At 43.3% G+C, this 27261-nt stretch overlaps 1 protein-coding gene across 9 annotated transcripts in view; it reads left to right on the forward strand.

Annotated features, from left to right (window-relative positions):
- The first annotated feature begins 276 nt into the window (after positions 1-276).
- The window catches only part of MBNL3 (muscleblind like splicing regulator 3), a 109476-nt gene continuing 82491 nt past the window's right edge, over positions 277-27261 (forward strand). For 3 of the 9 annotated variants that reach the window (XR_014307082.1, XM_082716992.1, XM_082716990.1), the window contains exon 1: positions 1623-1812. The gene's annotated coding sequence lies outside the window, so the exon portion shown is untranslated. Of the gene's footprint in view, positions 833-1620; positions 1813-27261 lie in introns of those variants that run through there. The other 6 variants (XM_082716988.1, XM_082716987.1, XM_082716991.1 and 3 more) reach the window with 5 other exon arrangements.

Genomic DNA, 27261 nt, shown 5'->3' on the forward strand with positions numbered 1-27261 from the left:
TGCACGTTTTTTAATCAAAATATAAAATTTCATCGGCTTTGTCCATTTCCCCTTCACAAGTACCTGGGACCCTACCTTAGGGCTCTCGCTAGCCTTCAAACTCCGTCGAAGAAGGGGAGCTATTGGCACGGATCAACCTTTCCCGGGCTGGGGTTCTTAAAGGGAAATAAAGGATTGGGGTTTTTGTAGAAGGGAAGTCCCACGAAGGCAGCTGGTGAGTAATTATTTATTTATTTATTTATTGGCCTTCAGTGAGCCGACGCATTTATTGACTAAGGTCATCTTTGAAATTACCTGTCTCACTTTGCCCGTATCTGCAGTGACTCTAAGCATACAGATGTGAAGCACACTGCACTTCTCCTGGGCACTCCAGTTTCTGAAGCTCCAGAAACTTTGCCGCCTCCCTGCCCCCTCGCCGGGGATGTGTGCGAGCTCGGTTTGTTTTCGCTTTTGTAAAACCTGAGCGTTATGATTTGTCCTCCGTTCCCTTAATAAAGAAACGACAAAGAGCGTTTGCAGCGGGGGCTGGGCCGCGGGGTTCGGGGGGCGAGGCGCCACACCCCCTGAGAATAAAGCCCGCGCGGCGCTCTCGGAGAACCACGCACGAATGAACGGAGCACACAAAGAATACGTTTGGAGAGCGAGCGGCGCCCTGCAGGAAGAAAGTGCCCGCACTCGGCGCGGGAGCGCGACTTTTGGCGCTCTTTGGGAGCGGCGGGAAGAAGGCGGAGGACAGGCGCCGGTGGGCGCGGGAGCGGGGGCGCCCGCCGCCTGACTGCCACCGGGTCCGCAGCGGCCAGCCGGGGGCCAGGAGCCGCGCGCGACCAGCCAGGTGAGGTTGGCGGCGCCGGCGGAGCGGGGCGCGCGGGCGCTACCTGGCCGGGCGGGGCGGGGCCGGGCTGCCGAGGGCCGGCCCCGCGCTCCCACCGCCCGCGCGCCCGTCCACCGGCCCGCGGAGTTGCGCGCGAGTTGCCGTTTGGGCGGCCGATGCCCCCTACCCCCCGCCAGCGGCGCGGCCGCCGCGGCGCGTCCCGCTGGCCGGGCGCGGGGCGCGGGACACCGAGGGGGGCGCGGGGGTGGGGGGGACGAGGACCGGCGGCGGCGGCGGCGGCGGCGGCGGCGGCGGGCTCGGCCGGGCGGGGTTGGGGCCGGGGTTGCCATGGCAGCCAGCTAGCCCGGGCGGGAGCCCCACGCCCGCCGCCGTGAGGGAGCCGGGAGCTCCGAGGTGTGCTCCGCGCGCGGACTGAACCAAGAGCCCGGGTGGCGGAGGGGCGGGGGGGTGGCCGGGCCGGGCCGGGCCGGGCGCCCCCTGTGCCCCCGCGCGCCAGCCTGCCCCGGCTTGGGACCCCCTCCTCACCGACCCCCTGCGCTGGGGAGCCAAAGAAAGTCTCCCGGCCTCGGGGGCCTGAAGGGAGGTTCGCGGGAGCCCGGGAGCTGGGGAAAGCGGGGTGGGGGGAGCGCAGGGATCGCCGCCTCCGTCCGGGAGTCCCCGTGCGCGTGTCTCTCGCCTTGACGTTTTACACCCCACAGCGGCGACTCGGAGCAGGGTTGCACGTCCCAGCCATGAAGTTCTGTAGGTGGGGCGGGCTTTAATTTGCTTATATCTAATGATTTCAGGAGGCTTGCTTTAAAATGGCGGCATTCAGTACGCACCCCTGCTAAAGGCTCTCCCGGCTCCGGGGCCACCTCGCGCAGCGCTGCTTTTGCTTCTGCCTCTAACAGATGGCATGTGCCGCTGTCGCTGCTGCTGCCCCCGCCACTGCCGCGGATAGCAGGACCCCTTAGCCCCTGGGTTTGCGCTCGCAGCAGAAGGTAAGGTTGGAGAGGAGTTGGGAGTTTGTGAGAGTGGCTGCCTTCCTAGGACGCCCCCGAAAGCAAACGCCTTTTTAAACTTTAGTTTTTCCAGTAGCAAGTAGAAGGAAAAGTAATCCTGCAACTTTGTTGCAATTTTAGGGCTTTGATCTTTCTTCTTCCCGTTCTGCCGTTTTTCCTTTTTTCTACCTTTTCCTGCATGTTCTTCTTCCATTATATATATATACAGACATATATATATATACATATATATGTATATATATATATATATTTGTGATTTAAAGGAATTTCTTGCGTGGCATATCATCAGCAAATGCTTTTTAACGACTAATTTCCCCATGCGCCGTCGTGAGCAGCGCCACAGCTTCCTTGCAGAACGGTGTCTTTTCCCGCCATGGATGGACACATTACTACCGGCATCTGAAGGGCATGAGGATAGATCTTAGGAGACTGGTAAAAGGGGGACTTTATTTTTAGCATTCACACACCTTTTATGGTAAGGAAACGCCATTAAATCAAGAGGAGTAACGAAACTTAACATTCAGGTGATTGATTAGTGCGGTATTAACATTACTGTAGTGGACCTACTGTGTGCTTTTCTGACTACTGTCTTTTTTTTAATTTTTTTTAAAGATTTTATTTATTTATTTGTCAGAGACACAGAGAGAGAAAGAGCACAGGCAGACAGAGTGGCAGAGGGAGAAGCAGGCTCCCTATAGAACAAGGAGCCCGATGTGGGACTCGATCCCAGGACGCTGGGATCATGACCTGAGCCGAAGGCGTCCCTGACTACTGTCTTTTGATTGATATGTATAGCTACAACAGTGAGAATGAACTTATTGCATTGCTGTAATTAAGATAGTGTGTTTTAGAGAAGTTCTTTTTTCCTAGATGTTCCTGAATTGCTTAATTGGGCTTGGATCCCCACATGTGGGATGAAGTCTATGATTAGGAGCTGGTATCCTAGCTCTATGCAGGTATTAACTCCACAGGAAAGTATCAATGAAAACTATTAAAAAGTATCAATTAAATTATTGCAAGATTTACTTTTGAATTGACTGTTATTTTTTCACTGTGTTGACTGGTTTAATCGATAAGTCTGGGTGATTACTGATGTAATGGTTGGAAAGCAGACTCTTGAAATAGCCATGCAGGTGACTAAGCATCCTTAATACAATTCATCCAAGGATTTTTTTTTTCCCCCTCTGATAAAAGGCATATTTACAGGCTTACCAGAGACCTCAGAATTTTCTGATTATATTCATATTTTGTATTTTCCTTTTTGCCTATGCAAATGTTTAAATACTTTTTAAAGTTGTTTTTAAATTTTTTTCCCCATTATGCAGTACCTTTGGGAGGTGCTTTGATGTTTATGGAAACTTCCCTAAACATAGTGTAAAAGGGCTTTTGCCCATAGCCAGCTGGTATTATTCTGCCTCTGTCCACCTTTTACATCTCTCCAAGCAGTAGAATCCACTTGCCTGGCAGACTTTCCCGCTATTAAATTTAGCCAGCTTCTGGGAAGGGGCGAAAGAGATTGTTTTGCACCTATTAAAGAGCAATGCAGTTTTCCTGCCCAAGTGCTGCAGTGTGTCTAGAAAGGAAGAACTGAACTGTTTACAATGAAATTTACTATATAATAAATTTTGTATCAGTGTTTGCAGATCATTGTTGAGAAAAGTGTGTGGGAGATTCATTGCTCCAGGTAGGAAAGGAGAGCTCCCACAGGTAGCTCCATCCTGTGTCCCACCTGCCCGGGGAAGGGGGTTGAGGGTGACCACAACCAACTTCTCCTATTTTTCCTGCTTAGAGACTTAGACCCGAGTTTAACAAACTTGGCTTCCTGATGAGCTGCCTTGTTGCCGAATGACTTTGGACCAAATGCATCCTTTAAAACAACAACAACAACAACAACAGTGCAAACACTAAACCTTGGGGCCAGAATAGACCAGCTAAACCAGTATCAGAGGCATTAGGAGGAAATTTCGTCAGTTAGCATTCTGCAGCTTTATACAGTGATGAGATGGGAGACCGTGTGTGAAAACATCAGTGAAGGGGTTTGCCAGAAAAAAAATATTTGGAGAGAGAATTGATACAGTGCGAGGCTAGAGATGGTGAGTGCATGTTTTGCTCTACTTCTGAGAGCTACTTCATTTCTCTAATTTCCTTTGCTGCTTTAAGCACTCATAATGATTCCCAGGACTATTATAAAGTACCCTCCCCCCTCCCCCGCAACTGTCTACTGCACGCATTTGACAACAGCTGCTTTTTCAGGGGGATAAAAACCTGTGATTATGAGCTGGTATCCTAAGTATCTTTGGTATTCCCTTGTGCCCACCCTTTACCTAAGCAAAGCCTCACACAGAGTAGATACTTAAGAGATACTGAATCAAAAAGAATGAATCATTTGTAAACTCACAAAGGAGCAGATTCCGTGCCCAGCTTTTAATTGCAACAGTATATTTTGGTGTACTTGCAGGAACCAAAAAATTTGGTAAAGTAGATGATGAGAGGGTCTGCCTTCTGTTTGCTTCTCGCTGAAGCTCAATATTGCATTTTGATTCCCTGATATAATGAAGGTAACTAAGGTGCACACGGAGCACTTGGCCTTCTGTGGAAGTACCTTAGAGGTGTAATTCATTTTTCTGACCAGTAGGTGTTTGATTATTGGCCCAGCTCTACAGTAGGAAAAAGTAACCACAAAGGCTTGGGGGGGGGTGGGGGGGGAGGTTTTGTCTTTAGAGGCTCTACTGCACTGCACGTGCTGAAACAGTGACAGTCTCTTGGCTGCTGTGCAGCTGCTGACAGTGTAGTCTGAAATTCAGTTTTGCTCTCTACCCAGCTGTCTTTAGATGTGGGATGGAGGGGATGAGAGGAAGGGGGCAAGAAGCCATTGAGTGACGAAGATTTTCATTCCTAAAATCGCGGGTTGCTCCTACTTAGTAGCACAAGACATTCAGGAAGGGGGTGGGATTTTTCTTTTGAAAATAAATAACATTGTCTGATAGGATGGCAAACAGGGACTGGGGCAAAGCAGACAAGAGTAAGTTACGATACGTGTTTGACAAGTAATCTGATCATGTAATTAAAGGTAGATCATGGTCACTGCCATGTTAAGACTATCAAGTGTCTGAAAGAGCACAAGGCTGCGGTCACCTTTCCTTCTTCAGAGTTCTTCCGTGCGAGCTGTTGTGTTGCCTTAAACCACACCTCATAGGCTGAACAGATGGATTCCCCCCCCCACCCCTGTTCGCCGTGTAGGTAATGTCAGAAAACAGAAATCAGAAGTTGTGTTTCTTTGTGGGCTCTCTCTGAGGTGTGTGATACGGTTGTCACTTTGAAAATAGAAAGATATTTGTGCCTCAGATAAAACGAGGTGGCAGTTTTCTTTCTTTCTTTTTTTTTTTTTCCTCTAGGAAAATAAACTGTGTTTGGGAGCAAGGAGTTTAATTTTCATTACAAGCCAAACAACAAACAAACACAAATTATGACCAAAAAGAAACCAATTAGATCTGTATTCATGTGGGCTTTCACATCTGAAGGAAACCAGATGCTTCCAAGGCACCCTCCTCTTCCTGAATGGTTTTCTATTGCCTCAAGACAGCCAAATGACAGTGTCGGAAAGACGACTTTGAGAATTTGGATAAATAAGATATCTATTCCATTACCAAGTGTTTTTTTTTTTTTTCTAGCTCATTCTAGTAAAAACACAGTATCAATCTATCATTTATTTCTACTTCGTATGAAGTGGAGTGACAATGTTTTCAAAAGATTGGTGGGAAGCATAAGGCAGTCTGGGAAGAGGAACCTTAATTTTAGGTGAGAAGTAAAGGTGTTCCCAGGTGGTCTAGGCACATCCACAGAAGCACACACGTGCGTGTGTACCCAAATTAGTTGTCACTTTAGAACAATTTGTACAGCTATGCATTGATTTCTGCCTGGCAGATTATGGGAAAATACCTATTCAATTCCAGGCAGTTAACTTTTGGAAAAAGGATACTCGAGAGGAAGGAAGAATGAAAGAAAGCTTGATTTAAATGCACGTGTGTGTGTGAACATAATGCATATATTACATATATTACATGCATACATCTATGACACACATATATATTCGCCCTCTGTATGTCCATGATGCTTTTCAAGAAACCCAAGCACAGTCATCCCAGAACTCGATAACAGCCGTGAGAACAAAGCGTTAAGGGGAAGAAAGGAGCCTGGTTAGAGATTTAGGAATCAATTAGGCACGCTTGTTAAATACTATGTCCTCTCTCAAGACCCACTTCCATCAGTGCTAAGTTGGGTTATGAGTAGGAGTGATTTGTTTCCCATTTTAGGCAGGAGTTTGTTTTATGCCTGCACCGTGGGTGAAGTCAGAGGGCCCAGGAAGAAAGGGCCTCCGATTGAGAAAGGCAGTCTGGACAGAAATGCGGGGGGTTGACGCTAGAAACTTCCGACAGTCTATTTGATCTCTTGAGGCCATGGGAGCATCGTAGAGCCTGGCAGCTTGCTGGCCCTTCTTTTCCACTTTGGATCATTCAGATGGCCTCCAAATTGTCTTCATCGGCTTCTTTGCACCCTGAGCCTCCTGGCTTCCCCTGCACTTGGTGTGAAAGTTTGAGAAACATTTCTTTGGGCTTATGCAGGGGTCCCTGAATGTCCAGGTCCCTCATTAGACAGGTGGCTGGGTCTTCTGACCTCACATCCTCGGTGCCTGGCACGTAGTAGGGTCTCCATCAAAGTTTGTTAAAGAGAAGGAAGTGTGGATCAGTCTTTCTAACTTGTCCTTAGGTTTGGTGAACACCTCTCCTGTGATTTCAGGTAGCATTATCTCTATCTTTAGGGTCCCCCCACATCGGTAACAGCAGCAGCAGACATGCTGAAGCCTAGGTTGAGTGTCCTTTGGCGGCCACAGAAGCAACTGGGATGGGTTCAGAGCTACCTTGGGATGTAATAAAAGCATCTAAAGTATGACGCAGTGGCTGAGTCCTCAAGGAGCTGCTGTGTTTTCTGTCACCTGCGGTGGCATTGACCGTCCCCACCTCCCATTCCAGGGAAATCTGTCTTCAGCAACAAGTTCTGCAGAAATGGTTCTCCAAACCATTGCACCAGGTTAAAAAAGAAAAGAGAAAAGCACACAATGAGAAACACTGGGACTCGATGCCTCGTGCCATGCATGGTTTAGACAGTGATGAAGTCAGTGGCAAAAACCCGAAGGACACCGAGAGCTGTCTCATTTGCAGTTAAACCCTGATTGCCCATTTGGAGGTTGAATTTGCATAGGTTTTTATTTACCAAGATACAGGTATGAATAGCGCCTCTTTTTACTGGCTCCAGAAAGCACTGTCTACACGGTACAAGAGACAAACGAGCTGCCGCTTCAGGTCTCCCACAATCATCTCTTGTGCCCAGAGGACCATCAGCCTTTAGGTACAGCCTTTGCAGTCTCCCCTTATGTGGCAGTATGAAGAGACCAAACAAGGGGGTAGAGGGGTGTGTGTGTGTGTGTGTGTGTGTGTGTGTGTGTGTGGAGGGGGTGACGGTGGCCTGTTAGCAAAAAAAAAAAAAAAAAAAAAAGGCAAGTAAAAGAACTAGAGAGCTTGCATTTCACCTTTTGTCTTGCAGATTTCAACCTTCATGAGGGAAAACAAAACAATGCAAAAGAAAAGCACTGTGTATAATATTAGCTTGGGCATATTTCCGTTAGTATAATTACTATTTTTTGCTTTACAAACCAAGATAGCAAGGTGGACACATCTTGTCGAGGTGGCTGCTTTATTGCAATTAGATGTAGGTACCATATAACACTTTTTCTGAGTTGTTAAAAAATGTATGGAGACCCATTCAACGAGACCCACAGGAAGTGGAGGTCACCCACGTCCTCGAGAAGTTGGCGTTCAGGACATGGTCCAGTTGCGGGTGCTGTCTGGTTACCCAGCACAGGGACATTATTCCAAGTGCTTGCGTCTGTGATAGATGAGGGTCCCACGGAAGAGGCACGGATTCTTTTCCGAAGGGATTTTGAGAACAGTTGAAACTCTTAAGTTATTTATGCGAGCATTTTCCCTAAGTAATTGGATAGCACGAAAAAGACCTTCTTAGCTCATCCAGCAGTGTGAAGTGGACAAATTGTTTACATGATAAGGTCACATTTTAGGTCTAAGGGCTTCCAAATGCAGAAAACATGGGGTGGGGGGTGCCAGGTAACCCGATCTGTTTCATGAATGCCCGTGCCAGTGGCCTCAGGTGGAGACAGAGGCCACGATCAGTAAGCATGCTGCCAGCTTCCCAAGAGCCAGGGTCTGGCCTCTGATTGACAGGCACCCCGAGAGAGGGCCTTTTTGAGAAGGACCTTACGTTTGGGGTAGGGGCTGACTTTTTTGCCTAGGCAACACCTGTGAATCCACTTCTTGAGAGTGCTAAACCTGGTTTTGCTGGGGGACCCATTTGTGTGTATTGGGAGCCTCAGCGTAGTGATAATAGGAGGGCAAAATGCTTTTACTTTCTGGCTAAAACTCCTTTGTGTTGAGCTCCTTTGTATTGAGAAGCTGACAGGCTGGAACAATGTGGCACAGGGCTTGGCTTTTCACACCGCTGGAAAAAGACAAGAACACCTCCATGTGTGGCAAAGAGGGTGATGTAGTAAAAGCATCTAAAGTATGATCCCTTTGGAAAGCTCTCATCCACGCGCACTTCGACATCCTCGTGGGGTGGGGAGAGAGAGAGCCAGGGCAGAAAGACTGGCTCTCAGAAGTGAGTTCCTCTTCTCTGGGATGCTGGACTCTGCGGTCCTCTCCCTTACTAATAAAATAGTGGTTCTGGAAATTGATCCTAAATGAACAGGAAGCAATGAGGCTAGCTAATGTCCGGTTCCAAAGGCTTGTTTTACTGTTGTGGTCCATTCCTACAGTCCTTAAAATGCACACGTTCAAGTGACTGTCCTGTGACCTGCACTAAGTAAATTTGGAGGGGGAGGAGGTAAATATCACATTTTTTCACTGTCAAGTCTCCTCGTGGCCTTCCATCTATCCCCAAAGAAATTTCCGTATTTTGAGCCATCAAAGAAAACAGTTCAGACAGAGGCACTCTGAAACGGTGACAAGCAATGACAGGAAATGCTGGTTGCACCCCGGTCTCCTTCATAACTTCGCGAGACCACAGCTGCCTGATTTGTTTTCAGCTTCCTGTTTGGGGGGCCCTTGGGGTCAAAAGTAGCAGTGTTTTCCATATAGATTTTTTTCCCTCTTTTTTTGCTTTATTCCGTAAAGCCACAATAAATCTGTCACTGGACTGCATGTTTTGTATATTTTATGGACTGTATCATGTGGTTTGAGTTTAATTTGGAAGGCAGTGCTTTTATAATCAAGAGTTCCCTCCCCTCCCCAACACACACGTGCAGCTTTAGGGGCTGGGACTGCACGGGGCCTTCGAGAGTTTATAGCTCTATTTACACAATAGTGATTGCCAACGAGGGCATTTCCTGCCAGTTAATGACCGGTTGGAAAGGCCAAAAGTCCAAATCCAGGAGGAGAGGACCATTCATTAAATTCCATGAAGGGACCAGGGCTCTTTTATCAGAAGGTGGTGAGGAGAAAGTGAAACCACATTCTGCCCTTTGAAGAGCCCAGAACCTCCTGGACAGAAGCCCCCGGGGAGGCTGGGCCCGGTGGGCTGGGAAATGGAGCCGCTTTTCAGGACAGGAACCAAAGACCTGGCCCCCAGGTTGCCACATCAGGACTTGGGTGGGCAGGGCATTTCCTTTTGGTTGACAACCCAGTGGAGAAGGGACACATAAGGTGGAGGGCCCCAAAGTGGCCCAAGTATTAATTAACTGGGAAAATGCTCAACTCGCAGGTGTTAGAGGTATCTTGAAAACCTCCAAGATCCCATGGTTGACTTTCCTAATTGGTTGAATAACGGATCGTTGCTAAGGCGGACGAGAACTTGGGGATGGAAGGGATGATCTCTTTCAAGGTCGGTTTCACAGGACACCAGTATTGCATTTTGATTCCCTGATATAATGAAGGTAACTAAGGTGCACACAGAGCACTTGGCCTTCTGTGGAAGTACCTTAGAGGGTGAGGGCTGTAATATTAACCGTTTAACCTGAGACACTCCCAGGAAGCGGTTCTGTCCCCAGTATAATTCTTGCCTGCTGTGAAGCAGCTGAGGTGTGAAGAGTTTGGCATTGATTGAGAGCAAAAACAGAGCGAGACCGAGATTAGGTTCGCATCCAGGAATCCTGGCCTGTCCTTCACTCCTTTCGCTTCCTAAGCTTCCAATTTGCCCAAATGTTAAATGTTCACGAAAGATAAACATCTGTTCCCAGTTCTTTAGTAAATCCTGCCGCACAGGGGAGGTTGCGTGACACCCCCACTTCTGAACATGGCTTGATCCTTTACCTTGAAATTTTAATTTCTTTCATATCTTCCACATTGTTGGGGGGGGAGGGAATGCAGGGGGTAGGCTGGACCTCTAAAATACAGGCCGTCATTACAGGCCAGACCCCTGGCTTTCTTCATGGGATTCGGTCATCTGTCACGTGCACAACAAACTAAATATTAAGTTTCATTTTGGGGTCTGGCAAATGTCATTATATGCTTTTTTAAATATCCAGTAATCCAAGGATTTCTGGTCATTACCAGCTCACAAAATAGAAGAGATTTCTGAAATTTAAAACACTCTACAAAAGTACTGTATACCCATTACTGTTGTGCCTATGAGATGAGACCTCGAAGAGATTTATAAAGAGGGACTGGATGACTCCAAAATATATTTTTTTAAAAGTGATTTTATTTTTTGAACATTCTTGAGTTTGAATGTTAAGATATGCTAAAGTTTTGCGAACTCAGGTTAAAAGCAATATTCTGGTCTACAAAATGTTTTGGACTGAGAACAAACCAGGCTTTTCTTTTTTTTAAAGATTTTTTTTAATTTGACAGACAGAGATCACAAGTAGGCAGAGAGAGAGGGAGAGGGAAGCAGGCTCCCTGCTGAGCTGAGACCCCCGATGCGGGACTCGATCCCAGGACCCTGAGATCATGACCCGAGCCGAAGGCAGTGGCTTTAACCCACTGAGCCACCCAGGTGCCCCCAAACCAGGTTTTTCTAAGCAGATACTCTACTGGCCTGAAAATGAACACTCATTTATAATTAGCACAGCTACATTTAAATAGTGATCCAAGAAATGTTAGAAGTATCTCATTCCAAGAGGTTACGTAATTCCATCTTTACATTATTTTGTTTAGCAGACTCTTTATAGGTTATTTAAAAATATATTCAAAAATGGATTTTTGCTATATACCTTGCTCAGGTAACTACCATAACCTTTCCCAGTAGGGTCAAAGTTAATGAAAATTTATCCTACTATATAATATATATAGGGAGCCAACATCACCTCGTGGTACGGGCAAAGTCCACTCATTCTGTAGTCATAGTTTTTTTTTTTAAGATTTTATTTATTTATTTGACAGACAGAGATCACAGGTAGACAAAGAGGCAGGCAGAGAGAGATGGGGAAGCAGGCTCCCTGCTGAGCAGAGAGCACGATGCAGGGCTCGATCCCAGGACCCTGAGATCATGACCTGAGCCGAAGGCAGAGGCTTAACCTACTGAGCCACCCAGGCACCCCTGTCGTCATAGTTTTTAAGTGGTAGGCAACAACTCATTAGCACATGATGAAATCCATGTAGTAGGTTGTGACTAGCACTTTTTTAAAACAAAATTGAATAAGATAGTAGGAAAATATCAGAATATATCATGTGGGAAGGTTAGATATTTTTGGTAAGACTTTTTCACATCTAGACACATACGCACTTAAGATGTGAAATGTGTTTCTTACTGTTGCTGGCAAAAAAGTTGAAAAGTCAGTGCTCTAGTGGATGTTATTTCAAACTGGGTCGGTAATGCTTTGTCGTCTGTATTTGAGGGGAAGGTAGGGTGCTGACATACTAAGCAAGGTTCGTTCACTACCTTGACAGTCACGTGTCTGTTTTGCAAACTGCGAAATGAGACACATTGCCGTTGGAATGCCATAAGGTTTAATGTCTGTGGATTTTTAGTCCTAAGGAGATGCACTTTGTGTATTGTGTATTTACCAAGTGGTATTCCTAAAACATGAGACACAAAAAAGAGTGCTAGCTGGGAACCCAAGGTAGAAAAGGATATCTTAAGGGTAAAAACACACATACACATACACACCAAAAATCTTGGGATAGTTGGGCCTGAGTTGCTTCTAGTAGGAAAAGAATTGTCAAGAAAATTTAAATGAGGGAAAAGCCCACTTTATTTTAGGATGATTTAAATGTAAGTTAAAAGAGTTCAAAAATTGCTTTTGACTTTTTAGAAATCAAAAATGGTCCCATCCAGAGAGAACATATTTGCAAGAAGAGAGCTGATTTTTAAACAAATGTAAATGTACACATTTACCATAGATTTGGAAGAAAACCTGAGCATGGTTGTTTTTTTCTGCAATGAACTAACGCACACACTAAATGAATTTGAAAATTGTGGGCGGGAGGCAGAAGCCAAGCGTCTGTTAAATATACCTAGGATATTGATGCAAATGATTATACAAATAGAGAAGACAACAGCCACATAGCCTTTCTCGTTACTATTTTATACTAATGAGAATTAATCCTAGTAGTAGAAAAGAAAAAGATTTACTCACAGGAAGTACGGAGTGGGGTCTCTTAGGAGATTGGAAACATCCTTAGAAGCCTGGACAATCTCTGCATATTCCTTTGACTTAAATAATTGTTAGAGGGGAGGAAAATATTGCCTTCCGGGGCACTTGGAGTCTCCAGGTGGAGCCTAAGGATCTTGTCATCACCACTTACCCTCCTGATCGCCCCCCGCCCCCACGCTCTACTCTGCGGCCCTCAGCTGCCTCCCTGTCACTGTATCTTACTAAGGCTTCCCCAACTCTGAGAATCTGAGATGAAATTAGGCTTTTCATCATAGACATTTAAATGTTAAACTCAAGTTACCTCTGAAAATAAAATACAATCTCAGTTCTAATGAGTAGGTAACTAAATTCTGTCATTGTAAATGAGTTCTCCTCTGCCTCTTGAGATACACCCTATTTCAAACTTAAGAATGGAAAAAGACTTACACAGCTAATGGTTGTGTAATTAGCAATCAATTGATGAAATGAGATGTAAAACAAATTAAGCACAATAATAAAGTGTTACTCTGTCATTCCCGCCCCCCCCAAAAGAAACCCACCGAAAAACCTGGTTACATACATTACTGTACTGACGAGAAAAACCAACACAATGCTGTTGGGTGAACCTGCGAAAATTTCCAGATCCTGGGAGTGACAGCTTTTAGCAGTTTCTTACTCTGTTCATTAAAGCTCTTTAGAAAGCACAAGTATATATGTTTTTAGGCTGGAGAATAACTTGGTTTACAGCATCGATTGCTCCATAAACAACATTTACAGAGTAGCCTGGAGTAGGTGTAGTAAGGTGTGAACATCTAGAGCATGACTTAGTCAGGATTCCCAGCCGCAGTAAGCACAGGGTTGGTCGTGTGTTTCAGGCAAACAAAATTAGTCATTGGTTTGGGATGTCAGCTCCTTTTTTTTTTTTTTTTCACTTTAGCCTTCTGGGTTTGTGGTTCTGGAATACTTGGCAAATGATTAGTGATAAGAAAACGCTATGAAAGTAAGATAAATAAATAAAAACCAAAGCCCAGGCTCTTCCCCGGGCTCTTGTTCACGTCACGCGGCATTCTCCCATTTCTCAGTGTATCTGTGAAATATTTTGAACCCTCACATGACACGTCTGCCAAATTACCTTTAAAACTTTGAAGTAGACAGAGGACTCAAGACCTTCAGCAGGCGAGTTCCTTTCATTTATGGTGAGCAGAAATTTCCCTCAGAAGGCATTGAGACCGTGAGGGCAAACAGACTTCTAGAACGAAGAAGGAAGATCTAAAGGAAGAAAGAAATGCTAGATTTGCTAGTCTTTTTTTTTTTTTAAGATTTTATTTCTTTATTAGAGAGAGAGTGCACAAGTAGGGAGAGGCAGGCAGGGGAAGAGGGAGAAGCAGGCTCCCTACTGAGCAGGAAGCCAGATGTGGGGCTCAGTCCCAGGGCCCTGTGATCATGAGCTGAGCCGAAGGCCAACGCTTAATGACTGAGCCACACAGGCGCCCCTAGATTTGCCAGTCTCTTGCTGGGATAATCCCTTATCACATAGTCCTCATTTTTGTGGAACCGTATCAGCCAGAAGAAAGGGAAGATGTTGATACCGCTGTTGGCTTATCCATGAGGAAAACCCCTTGGTCTGGAGCATTGCCGCCATTAGCAGGAAGCCTGCCATGATTAGGCAGAAGGAAAGCAAAAGCCTGGTCGTCTTAGTTCGAGGACAGGAGCCAGGACAGGAGCCCCAGCTCCTACTGTTCCTTCTGGTTGGGAACAATTCAACCCCAACCCAACCCTCCTGAAAGGAGAGGTTGGTTGGTTTTTAAGCGAAAATCAGCTGGGTCTCCTTGGGTTCCTATAAAGAGAATAGCGTGAAGTACGCCTCCTGACTTCTGAGGCAGCCTGCTTTTAGCTTCCTAAAGCAAAGCATATTTAGGAAATAGGAAGGCAGAACATCAAAGTAACGACTCTTGATTTCTTTTGCGGCACTAAGGGTCCCTTTCTGATTTGCTCAGGGGGAACAGTGGCAGACACTGTCACCAGGTGACATGCCCTGGACATGTCCTCATGCCGGCAGGCCCAGACAGGGTGACACAGGCTCTCGGAGTTCTTGAGTGGCAGCTTCTACTACCACCTTCACCTCCAGGAATGTCTTAGACTTTTAAATCAATCTTAATATCCGTAGGTAGGAGTTTATATAGGAATAAAATTTGAACCCCCATTTTCACACCCAATAAAAAATCGTATAATAGGTGTTTATTTAGAGTCAGCTGACATTTATCAAACAATTACTATATGCCAGATGCTCTGCTAGGTGCTTTCTTTCTGTTATGACGAAATTTCCTTTAGCTCTGAAATACCATGGCTTCTAACCCAGCAAGGACTCTCCTTGGCATCTAATAGTTATCGGGCTAAAAATGGCACCTTCAGTTCCTTGCTCACTTTTCAATACCACCCCCCCCCCCCACAGCACGCGATCATTTCTTCTTTGTCCCTGTTCTCTTCATCTACTCCAGGACCAACTCGAGTCCCATGGGCAGCCTCTTCCACCTCTTCCATCAGCGAAGGCATTTGTCTCCTGGGAAGTCTGGCACTCATCCCTGTAGAACAAAAACACTGGTTTTGCTCTCTGGTGGCTGGTGCTGCAGCCGGATAGGAAGTGTCCGGGGATGAAGAGTTAAGACATCAGGACGATTATGTTGAGTGAAACAGCGTGTAGAAAGCCCCAGAACAAAGTTGGTTCTTACTTGTGCTCAAGGCAGAGAAAGTAACCCAGCGGCCATGGGAGTCCGTCTCTCACCTCCAGGAGTGGCCAAGGCAGCCTAAGGAGGACCAGGAGGAGGAGGCAGGAATTGGGGTGGGGGAGGGGCGGGGGGAGGGATAGGGAGAAAGAATCTCTGTGATTAAGGAAAGAGTGCTGTGTAAGTTGTGAAAGCTATGAAAGAAAGTGTAAGTTATGAAGTTATTGTGTGGTTAAGGCAGGAGTGACTTAGATCATGCTTACTGGCTGGCAGGGAGACGGAGGTGAAGCAGAATTTGATCTTTGATCCTCCTTTCATTCATCAACTATAGAACATTAAGTGTCTGTAAATGGCTAGATATGTATAGCATGGCCCCCTGCTTGTGCAGTGCCTGGATTAATATGCCCGGTAGTACTCATGCAGCTGGATTAAGCAAACCATGAGGAACTCTCGTGTTTATTCTTTTTGCCCTTAAGATATAGGATTAGGCTTGTCACCAAAATAAAATAAAATAAAAAATAAAAATTAAAAAAATATTTTAAAAAACTGAGATGGGGGGACGCCTGGGTGGCTCAGTTGGTTAAGCAGCTGCCTTCGGCTCAGGTCATGATCCCAGTGTCCTGGGATCGAGTCCCACATCGGGCTCCTTGCTCGGCAGGGAGCCTGCTTCTCCCTCTGCCTCTGCCTGCCACTCTGTCTGCCTGTGCTCCCTCTCTCTCTCTGACAAATAAATATAATCTTAAAAAAAAAAAAACTGAGATGGGGCACCTGGGTGGCTCAGTGGGTTAAGCCTCTGCCTTTGGCTCAGGTCATGATCCCGAGGTCGTGGGATCGAGCCCCACATCGGGCTCTCTGCTCAGTGGGGAGCCTGCCTCCCCCTCTCTCTCTGCCTGCCTCTCTGCCTACTTGTGATCTCTCTCTCTCTCTGTGTCAAATAAATAAAATCTTTAAAAAAAAAAAACTGGGATAGGTTGGAACAAAACAAAACAAAGACAGCAGAATTCAGCCAAAATAATAGATAATAGACAAAATCGTTTTTAAATGTCACCTCTCGGTGCTACTGAATTCATGCGCATGTGACTGACATCTTTCTTTCTATAGGTGGGGCTCCAGGAAAATGACAGTCAGGTGGGGAAAGATGTAAAGAACAACAACGATTGGACTATCACTGCCAAGATTGTGCTTTCCCTTTATGATTTCCCTTTAGACTAGGATCCCATGTCAGTTCGTCATAAAGTTAGAAATTTCAACACAGGCAGCACCTTCCCTGTGTTGCGTCTGGCAACTTCCGATTCTTGTGAATTTTCTTTTACCATGTAATTCAAAATATAAGTCTTGGGTCCAGATTCAGTTCTCCTTACTGTGGCCACCCTCCCCAATTTCCCTTTCAAAACATATCTTATTCTTTCTTTTTTCAGCAGCTGATGGTTATTGGTGCAAATTATCTGGAATGTAAATCTTGTATGTAATGTCTGGGTTGATGTTGATTCTAGTCAAAGAGAGAGGGTTGTTGCTTTGAGGTTCTGCAAATGCTTTTTATTCTAAAGGAGAAATGATGCAAATTTGGCAACATGTTGAAAAACTTAAATCTTTGAAGTTATTGTAAAGGTACTAATTATCTAAACCCGCATTCCCCAATCTGTGTTTATTTTGCCACATGTTCCAGGAAAAAAAAGGGGGGGATTATTTCTTAGGTGGGATGCCTGGGAATTGATGTTTAAAATGAATACCACATGGGGCGCCTGGGTGGCTCAGTGGGTTAAGCCGCTGCCTTCGGCTCAGGTCATGATCTCAGTGTCCTGGGATCGAGCCCCGCATCGGGCTCTTTGCTCAGCGGGAGCCTGCTTCTCTCTCTCTCTCTGCCTGACTCTCCGCCTACTTGTGATTTCTCTCTCTGTCAAATAAATACATAAAATCTTAAAAAAAAATCTATAAAAATAAAATAAAATAAAATAAAATGAATACCACATCCCAAGGATTAAATTGTCTTTAAGCTATATTCCCTACCCCTCTCAAAATGTGTATATAGACACAAATGTGTATGTGATAGTGTATGTAAATATAGATATAATTTTATAACTTCAACTTTTGTTTTTTATACTACATTTCAAGTCACTGGGCAAACATTACTTGTTGATAAGAATTTAAGAATATTCTATCAACCGGCATCAAAATAGTTGCATCACATCTTCCTTCCAAGAGAAGATAAGGCACAAAATCAGCAGAAATTTAGATTAAAAGACACTCCTCTCCAGGGGGAAAAAAATGTTCATTAAGTACATTTCTAAAACAACTGGGAAATCTCTGCTTTTCCTTTCCTGTTTAGGATTTCTAGTTTGAATGTCTTCCTTACCATTTAACACTGGAGAAAATAGATATCTGGAGTATCCTAAATCAAGAAGCAAGCCAGATGATTTTACATTTAAGTTAGTGAGGATATCTTTGTACTTCATTCAAGTAAAAATATTCAGCAGATCCAGCTTAAAATGATAGCATGAATGGGCTTATTCAGTCCGTGATCAACAATTTTCAACTCCTTGCTTGGTCATTGGAAGGACTGCCTATTGTGTTGAGGGAATCAAACAGCTTGGTAATCAAGTTGTGAAATCTGTGCCTCTCTTAACTAATTAATTTAGTCTGATACCTCTTCAAAGGTCTTGTTCTGTGTTACCAATTAACCACACCTCTTAGGCATCTCACCTCTTCCTCCAGGGTCTGCTTTCTGGTTTATTATTATTACAATTACTTATTGGATTCAGTAAAAAAGTTGGATTTGCAAGTGGGTCCTTTTTGGGTTTGATTAGTATCAGTGAGAATACCTTCTCAGAGTCCTTTTGCACAGCGAAATTGTATTTTTTAAACAGTGAGGCTTGCACACTGAAGTTAAAATTAAATTTATTGATAATTAATATGAAAATAATTAAAATGAAAATAATCTAGAAAAGTGCCTGCTTCCCAAAAGTCAGTACCATGTTATCTTTGTGTGTATGTATGATTAACATTGTAATAAATACTGAAGAAATGATGACTTGTTTGTTGAGCTTACAGTGGGGAAAATTTCCAGCAAGGAAGACAAAAGTGAGTGATGGGAGAAAGCCTTTGCCTCCACTTCTGCCCAGCTGTGTTCTCTTGGCAAGAATTCGATTCTTTCGGTATTCGAATTGAAAACTGTAGCCGTCTACATGTAGAGCTCTTGGCACAAAGGGGGAAAGGGGCCAATTTATCTGACTCCAGTCTACAAGCTACACAAATTCATATTTTTTTAAAAAAGCAAATCTTCAAAAAAATACACGGAGAGAAATCGGGTATACCCATTGTGTGTGACTTTTACAATTGACTTCCTATAGCATATCAACCCTGGCATCCCTCCAAAGCAGGCTTTGACCACGTGATAGCTATACCTATAACCGTGGAAAATTGCTTGGGCAATAAAATGTATCAGACATCATGTCTTCTTTTGGTTTGGAAAGCATATGTACAGGCTACATGTTTATTAGTTTATTATAGGGCATCCTAAGTATTCAGTGCCTTCCCTCTGACACATATGCACACAAACACACACAGGAACAGTTTTGACATTTATTCATTCATTCCTTTATAGTTCTGACTTATATTTAAACCTGAGTTCTGTAGTAGATTGCAATGGTCTTATAAATCTCTAACAGCCGTGGACCTTTTGCAGTTCTATCGTCCCATATAATATCTGGCCTAAAATCAATCAATTATACCTTTTTATTTAAATTTAATGTGAGGTGCGCCTGGGTGTTCAGTGGGTTAGAACCTCTGCCATTGGCGCAGGTCATGATCCTAGGGTCCTGGCATCGAACCCCACGTCGGGCTCTCTGCTCGGTGGGGAGCCTGTTCCCCACCCCCACCCCCGCCAGCACCTGCCTCTCTGCCTACTTGTGATCTCTCTCTCTCAAATAAATAAAATCTTTAAATTTAATGTGAATCATCACCAGTTTTTAGTACCAGAGCAGACCTCATTATAGAATAATCTACTAGGGCAGAAAAAAAAAAAAAAAGGAAAGGAGTATTAAAAAGTGATAGGAAGAGATGATATAATCTTGTGCTCCTTTTTAAAAGTTTATTTATTTATTTATTTATTTATTTATTTATTTATGTGAGCCCTACACCCAATGTGGGGCTCTAACTCATATCCCCCGAGAGTCACATGATCCACTGACTAAGCCAGCCAGGCGCCCTGTAGGCTTTTCTCATGGAGACAGTTCGTACTCCATGCCAGGCACTGTGATAAGCACTTTGCACACATCCTTTCATCTCATCCTCACTGGGACCCTGTGACATTGGTGTTATTATTTATCTCCTTTTTACAGAAGGGGAACCTGACGCTCAGAGAAGTTAGTAGCATGCCCAGAGACATTCTGCTAGTAAACAGCAGTGTCAAAACTTGAACTTAACCCTGACTCCACAGTCTATGCTTAAAGTCTCTGTGGTTTTATTATAGAAATATTTTTTAAAAAGATTTCACTGGGAAGCTGAGTGTGCCGTCTGTGTCTTTTACAATGCATTAGTGACCTTAGACTGAGCGCTGGATAAGGACAGTGCTGCTAGAATGAAGTAAACATCTGGAATGACCCAAAGCTGCAGACTTGCTAAGTTAGAGAACCATAAACTCTTAGAAGTGGAGGGGAGAAAGCATCATTCAGTTAACAGCACGCTTGTGCAGGAGAAGTCTGCTCCACACACCACTGTCGGTAACAGTAACCAGACTTCTAAAAGTCATATTATGGTGAGATATACTAGTATTCAACAGTGACGGTGCCTGATATCTTTATAGCAATCTTTCGTTTAGGAGATTTTAATGTAAACTCTGCTGAACACATGCAGCGATCACAGAATATCTTAAATCCTGGCTTGATTTTTCTGTTCTTTGACCTCCCAGGACTCTTCTGTTTCACTTTCCTTCCTATCCCACTTGTTGCTTTTTTTCTGTCCCTGTCTTTCACTTTCCTTCTTTTTTTCCTTTCCTTTCTTTCTCACCCTGCATTGGTTGCACATTCAACATACCCTTACTGAGCACAGTCCATGAGTCATCTGTGGTTCAAGGTGCCGAGGATAGAACCTTAAGCAAGTATTCAAATAAGTTGTAATCTTAAGGTAAAGAGCCTAGATGTTATTCTACAAAGACTTTCAAATGTAAAGTAACAGCTAAACTCAGGGGGTTGTGGATCTATTTTCCAAGAGAGGCAAAAATAAATAAATACATACATAAATAGAGGCAATGGCTTGAGACAGCTTTGGACTCCCACTAATTCTGTCACCTTTAAGGAGGAAGCTGATTTCTTGCATGAAGACCCTCACTCACCATCTCTGTTCTTTGTGGTGCCTCCCTTAGTGGTCCCACCATGTACTGGGCGCTTTGCCATGGCGCCCTGCATGGAGACCAAATCTTTGTTTTCCCACCAGCTAGCGCAATGTCTTGCATACAGCAGGTGCTTACTACTTCCGTAGTTTAACAAGTATTTGTTGAGAATTTAGTACCCATCAGGTATTGAGCCAGTGACAAGATGAATAAGACATGTCCCTGAGGTGCTCATGGTGAAGCAGACAGCTGATCTCAAGTTCTGCTATCCTGTGACAAGGGTTGATTTGGACATAAGCAGACATGTTTGATGGGGACGCTAATACCCTGAGCAGAATTCTGTGCCGGGTCTAATTCATGTGCGCATCTGATATGCACATCCCTTCTGCAACATTGTCACCTGCATCTGAACCCATCCGATAAGAAGATACTCATTTCCTTTTTAACAAGACAGGGAAGTTAATCTGCATTTTCCTAATCTCTAATGTCTGCATACTTGACTTCAAATCTATGAATAGCATGCAATTATAGATTTCATTTGTAAATAAGACTTAAGTGGAGCTGTTGTTGATAATGCTTGGCACCTCCAGAAATTATATCTTCGTGGAACTTTGAATAACCTTTACAATGATTTATTTATTTAGTAAGCTCTATACCAAGCATGGGGCTTGAGCTCAGGACCCCGAGATCAAGAGCTGTATGATCTACTGACTGAACCAGCCAGGTGCCCCAAACTTGACAGTTTTTTAAAAATTACTTCAATTCATTATGTGCCCAAATCCCTAGTAACAAACCTATAACTCTCAAGTGATATTTATGCACTTTTGTGCCCACGGGAGGCAGGACAGAGTGGAGATGGGCAGCAAGTATTCTGAATTTGACCTCTGCTTTACTACTCAGCCACCGTGTGGTCCTGGACCAAGTTATTTAATCTTTCTGTGTCCCAGTTTCCTCATCTGAAAAATGGGAACACTAGAGGTGCTTGGGTGGCTCAGTCAGTTGATCATCTGACTCTTGGTTTCGGCTCAGGTCATGATCTCAGGGTCATGAGATCAAGCCCTACAATGGTCTCCGCACTCAGCGCGGGGTCTGCTTATCCTTCTCCCTCTGCTCCTCCCCTTCTTCAGGCTTTCTCTGTCTCTAAAATAAATAAATAGAATCTTTTAAAAAAAGAAAATGGGACAATAACAGTACCGGCCTCACAGGATTGTTATGAGCAATAAATGAATTAATGTATGTGAAAAAGCTAAGATTCGTGTCAGGCACATGGTAAACCCTGTGTACATTTGCTGTTATTATATTTTCAGTTTGACTGCAATTACACGCTCTCTTCTGTTTTTCATAAATCATATATACTCCTCTTTAAATGGCATACAAATCACTGGAGATAGATGTGAAGGTTTCTCTTACATGAAGTCTCTAGTCCTTTGAGTCTTTCCATATGAAGAGCCAAGTAAGTTCACAATTCTGTGTACTAGGAAATGAGAGGCCAACTTTGACATTCCTTTCTGCTCCTGCTCCATGGCCATAGAGTTTGACAATACATTACACGACCATCTCCTATCAGCTTGGTAAATTCTCCTTAGCTCACATGTTACCCCATGCTAAGGGATCAGTGCTTTTCGAAAGTTCGATATGTAGCTTAGAAGCTACAAGAAATAAAGCACACAACAGAATTGGATTTACACTTCTTGACTGCATCGATGCCAGCTTTGTGATTTATGTACTTGTTTCTTTAGTCGACCAGTAACATCTTTGGCAGGATGCTGTCTAGGGGCCAACCTTTAATGGTGAATTTCAGTCTCCTACTGCTGATAACTGTTTTTGGCAGTGCTCCAGAATTATGCACGGCCAAGACAAATTGACAAATACAAAGTCATTTAGAATAACAATGAATTAACACTGAGATTACTGTTGGCCTTTCATCTTTCTGTATTGTTTCCTATTTATTATTTCCAGGGCAGTGATGATATAGTCATTTTCAGGATTAAGCACAGGAGAAAAAATGCTGAAAGTGGCATGGAGCTGTGAAGCCTATGCTAAGTGCAGCTTACGTAAGCAGTTAAGTTGGGTTTAGAAATTCACCAACAGGGGCACCTGGGTGGCTCAGTGGGTGAAGCCACTGCCTTCAGTTTGGGTCATGATCTCAGGGTCCTGGGATCGAGCCCCACATTGGGCTCTCTGCTCAGCAGGGAGCCTGCTTCCCCCTGCCTCTCTGCCTACTTGTGACCTCTCTCTCTCTCTCTGTCAAATAAATAAATAAAATCTTAAAAAAAAAAAAAGAAATTCACCAACAGTCTTTATAACCTACTGTAATTATCTGCAGAAATCAACATGTGTTCAGTGACTAACTCTCCAGAGCTTTTATTAAGATAAATAAACAGAAGCAGCACTAACCAGTTCCCTTGCATTTCCTAATCTTTGGCATGCCTTTTGGTCGTATTTTAGACTTAAGGAGGGCTCTGTCTCTCCCGAGGAATCCAAACTATGCCTTCTCCTCTTTGGCCGGCTGGAAAATTTAAATCTCCTTCTTGCTGATCAACTTCAGTCCCAAGCTTGTCTATATCCCTTTACATTGTGCATATGCCAAGGGATCTGAACATGTGGTATGTGTTAGCGAGCACCTCGCACAAAATAACAGCGTGATAGTCCAACAGTATGCCTCGGTAGATTAAGATACTTACCGGGATACTGCCTTACTGGTTGGAACATAAACACTGACCAGAACACCCTTTCCACTGCACACTTCCTGGACAACCCCCCGCCCCACAGATTCAGCAACAAAAATGTAACCAAGTGCCCAACATATCCTTCAAGACATGACTGGTGTTTCTAACCGCGACCCAGAATTATTAGAAAAAGCATTTCAGAAGAGATCTACTGAGCCTGATTAAAAGAGACAAATATTAATGTTTAAAAGTTCTGGTTTTTGAAATCTCATTTTTATTGATCCCCTCCTTGCCTGACTGTTCCAATAAATGAGGTGTTAATATAATAAGACCTCAATGTGAATTTATGGACTTTTGTAATATTTTTATGGGCCAACAGTATTAATAAAAATTACTTGTCATTGAAATTATGGTGTTGAGCAAATATATCTTGGGATCAGAACCAGGATTGTAAAGAGGTAGCTACTTTCAGTGAAAGTGCTTCCAAAGTCATAGAGTTGGGGGGCAGGGGAAGAATATAGAATATTTATCTCCTGTGTTCTCTTTTTTTAATGAAATCTGATTGAAGAATTATTTTCTCACCTAATAATAGTCTAAGGGAATCTGGTGTAGAAGAGTCTAAAAGGAACAGGCACCACCACTGAATTTTTGCATGCACACCTTTTTTTATTTCATAAATATGCATTTGTATCTGGAGGGAAATTATTTTCTTTCATCAGTATCCTACATGCTTCAAAATACTTCTGCATTATTTAGAAATAGCAACGTAGACTAAGCGGGTGAAGATGAACACTCTAAAATGTTTTTTGAAGTTCAGTTTGCCAGTGGAAATTTTTCAAATAACAATAACACTTTGCTTATCCTGCAAGGATTTTCAAATGGCATGTGGCTGCGAATGTTCGCTGCTACCCTGTGGTAGAGGTAGTAGTCTCCGGAAAAGAACACTGTACGAATGGGCATGTTGCTTGTGTGTGCTAAGGGAAAAGTTACATCATTTTCTTCGGAAGCATGGCTTTAAAAGTTAAGGTCAGCTCCCTACTGTTCAGTGTAATGAACAACGAATATTCTAATTTATTTAAAAGAGTTACCACCATCTTGACAAAATACAGAGAAGCTTACAAAATGTGCCCCAAGTAGAGTTTTCTACGTGCAAATATATACGCTTAATTTACTTGAGGGAAGCTTTTTAATAGGCTCCATATTTGAGTCTGATATTTACGCTAACATGTATTTTTGAAAACCTACTATGTACTCAGCCGTGAAACTGTTTTGGTTCCCTTTTTTCCACATTACTCCTTTTCCATTTGCTTGGCAATCCTCTTTTATCATTTCAGCTTCTGTGTACTTTTAGAAAATGGCATTTCAGGTGTATCAGATGGTTTTTAAAGCATGCTCTTCTTAACTCTGCTTAGCACAATGAGTGTGTTTGGATCGCAAATGCAATAGGACATTTTTTTGTCTGATTTCATCTTTAGCTGAGACACTACCGTCCCACTGATGACTAATGGTTTTCCTGATTTTTCTATTGACACGAACAACCTGGTAAAGAAATGAGGTACGGAATTATCATTTTCCTTGGGTTTGTTCTCTCATTTCCACTAAGTGTGAAAATGGAGAATCCCTCCATTCTTTATCTCACCAACCTTTGCAAGTGTAAGAAGCAGGCTTTCTTGATTTGAGCTAGCTGTATAAGCTATATTTAATTTGGGATTTCTATTGGAGCATCATCTTGTTTCATTTACTATGAGTTGCTGACACAGTTTCTCAAATACACTGAAATAGTAATTAAATGGAACTCAACTGTCTGATACCCATAATCAATAAGAACATTTTATCTGTATTCGATTGTTATGAGAAATGAAATATGAATTTACCAGGGATAAAAATATAAGAAAAAAATAGCCTGTATTGTAGCCCAAGGTCAATTCATATTGAAGCCAAACCCCAATAGCTTCTATTAACCTTAATAAGAATTGATGTTCGGGGATGCTGGCCTTAAGGCACTATAATAACTCTACTAATGAGATAAAGATTAATTAGGGTTATTTTATGCTGTTTGGTAAAACAAAAATGGATGGTACTGAGAAGATTTCTACTAAAAGTGATTTCTGGTTACCACGATTTAAAAAAAATTCTCCCAGTAGTTTCAGTAATTCTGTCTGTTTTATATGATCTACTGATTTTGGACTACAATGTTCTTTCTCTTTTTATAAAACTGATGAAGGAAAGCTATGTCTTCTCATGCATCCAGTCCAGCCTCTTTTAGTACAGTGAAGGCTGAAACTTTGTTAAATTTTCTATCTATACAGATTATATTTGATTGATTATGCATGAGAAATCCACTCATTTTCTAAACATTATCCTTTGTTACGGATTGATATGCAATCGATTCAGCTCTAATAAATAATCTATATATTTTAAATACGACCAAGATGAGAAAAGCATGGTCTTAGCTATTTGGAGAGATGTTATAAGGGTACATATTTCTTAAATTATGCTTGCAAATGTAGCCTTAAGCCAGGGGAATCCGCTATGCTTGCAATTCTGGGAGTTGCCACCAGGCGGCAGAATTAACACCTTTCTCTCACCGTCTTTGTTATCTATTAACTTCCCTATAGTCTGCTTTGTAAAAGCGGGCCATTACTCGATTTCTCGTGAACATTTGACAACATTAATTTCAGCTTTCCTGAAAGCTGATAATAGTCAAATAAATAGACTTGGTTTGAAGTCAAGACACAGTGGCTTCAGGTCTTGTGATCATATGTCTTCTCATGCCATGGAAATTAAGAGTTTAAATGTGAAGAGAGAGTACAGAAAGAGAGAGAAAGAATAATTCAGACACTAATAAAGGGAGGGAGGGACTGACGGAGGAAGGGGGAGAGTATTGAGAGACTGAGTTTAAAGCTTCTCCAAGGTATAGAACTAAGGATTCAACTCTGGTTATTAGAACTGAGCTCTCGAGCTGCCAGTGTTACTCTTTGTAACTGTGACCGAGTCATTCCTTCTTTATAGCCCTGCTGTCTGGTCTGAAAAACGAGGGCATTGGCCTTTGGCTCATTCACTGCCCCTGTTGTTAGTCTGTGACTTAGGCTCGTATTAAAGCAGAAATGTGGGGAATGCATCTTTGCTTGAGATCTCGCTTGGGTTCATGATTGAACAACTCAAAGAGCAATAAAAAGTACAGATCATTATACATAATGAAAATGTATATGTTCATTCTCGTCCTATTTATGTCATCATTTCCTGGTCCTGCTATCAATAAAGCACTCTGAATTTGGGAGACACGAGTAGACAGAACACTTCCGGACCCACGTTAAAGAAAAACTAGACCTCTACAGTGGGTCTTTCTTTCCTCCACTTGCGTAGACCCAGTCACTGTGATGGACAAGACATACTACTTTTGCATAAGAGAGAGTATTCTAAGAGTCATTCATCTTGTCATTGTAGAGTTCTAGGAGTTTGTAGTTACAGAGCAAGGGAGATTCAGAACTTCCTTGCCTGCTACCTCTAAGAATTTGGGGATGCGAGATTATCTCTCCAACTAGAGAATAACTCCTTGAGAGAAGAGAATCTGTCTTTTATGCATTTCATGTCGCCCGAAGACCAAATGCAGTGCTCCGTACACAGCACACAAGTTCACGACACACTTGCTTGCTGATACCATGATAAAAAGTTACTGACTCACAGCATCTTAGCCTGACATGGTGATGTGGGTGTTTCTAGCCCAGTTTCCCTGGCCGTGTGATAGAGACCCAGCGAAGAGGATTGTACCATATCGTGAGCCAGCTCAAATCCTCAGCCAGCCCTCCACTGTGCCTCGTTATGACTCTCTACAGTTTTCACCTAGAGATCCTTCTTGAGAAACAGAAAACAAGTCAACCTCTTGCTTTCATTTTCTCTTGTTCCTCTCCAGCGTTCCTCATTTTTCAAAGTATTTGTATAGGGAACTTGCTGGCTTCAGAGTGAATACGTTGCTAAACGTTTCAACGATTTTTTTTATAATTATTTTAGAGTAAGGGAATGAGGTGTGTCAAATTCCTCTTCCCATATTGAACACCATGAGGTGAT

The sequence above is a fragment of the Mustela nivalis genome (genome assembly GCF_964662115.1).
Source record: "Mustela nivalis genome assembly, chromosome: X".
Classification (NCBI taxonomy): domain Eukaryota; kingdom Metazoa; phylum Chordata; class Mammalia; order Carnivora; family Mustelidae; genus Mustela; species Mustela nivalis.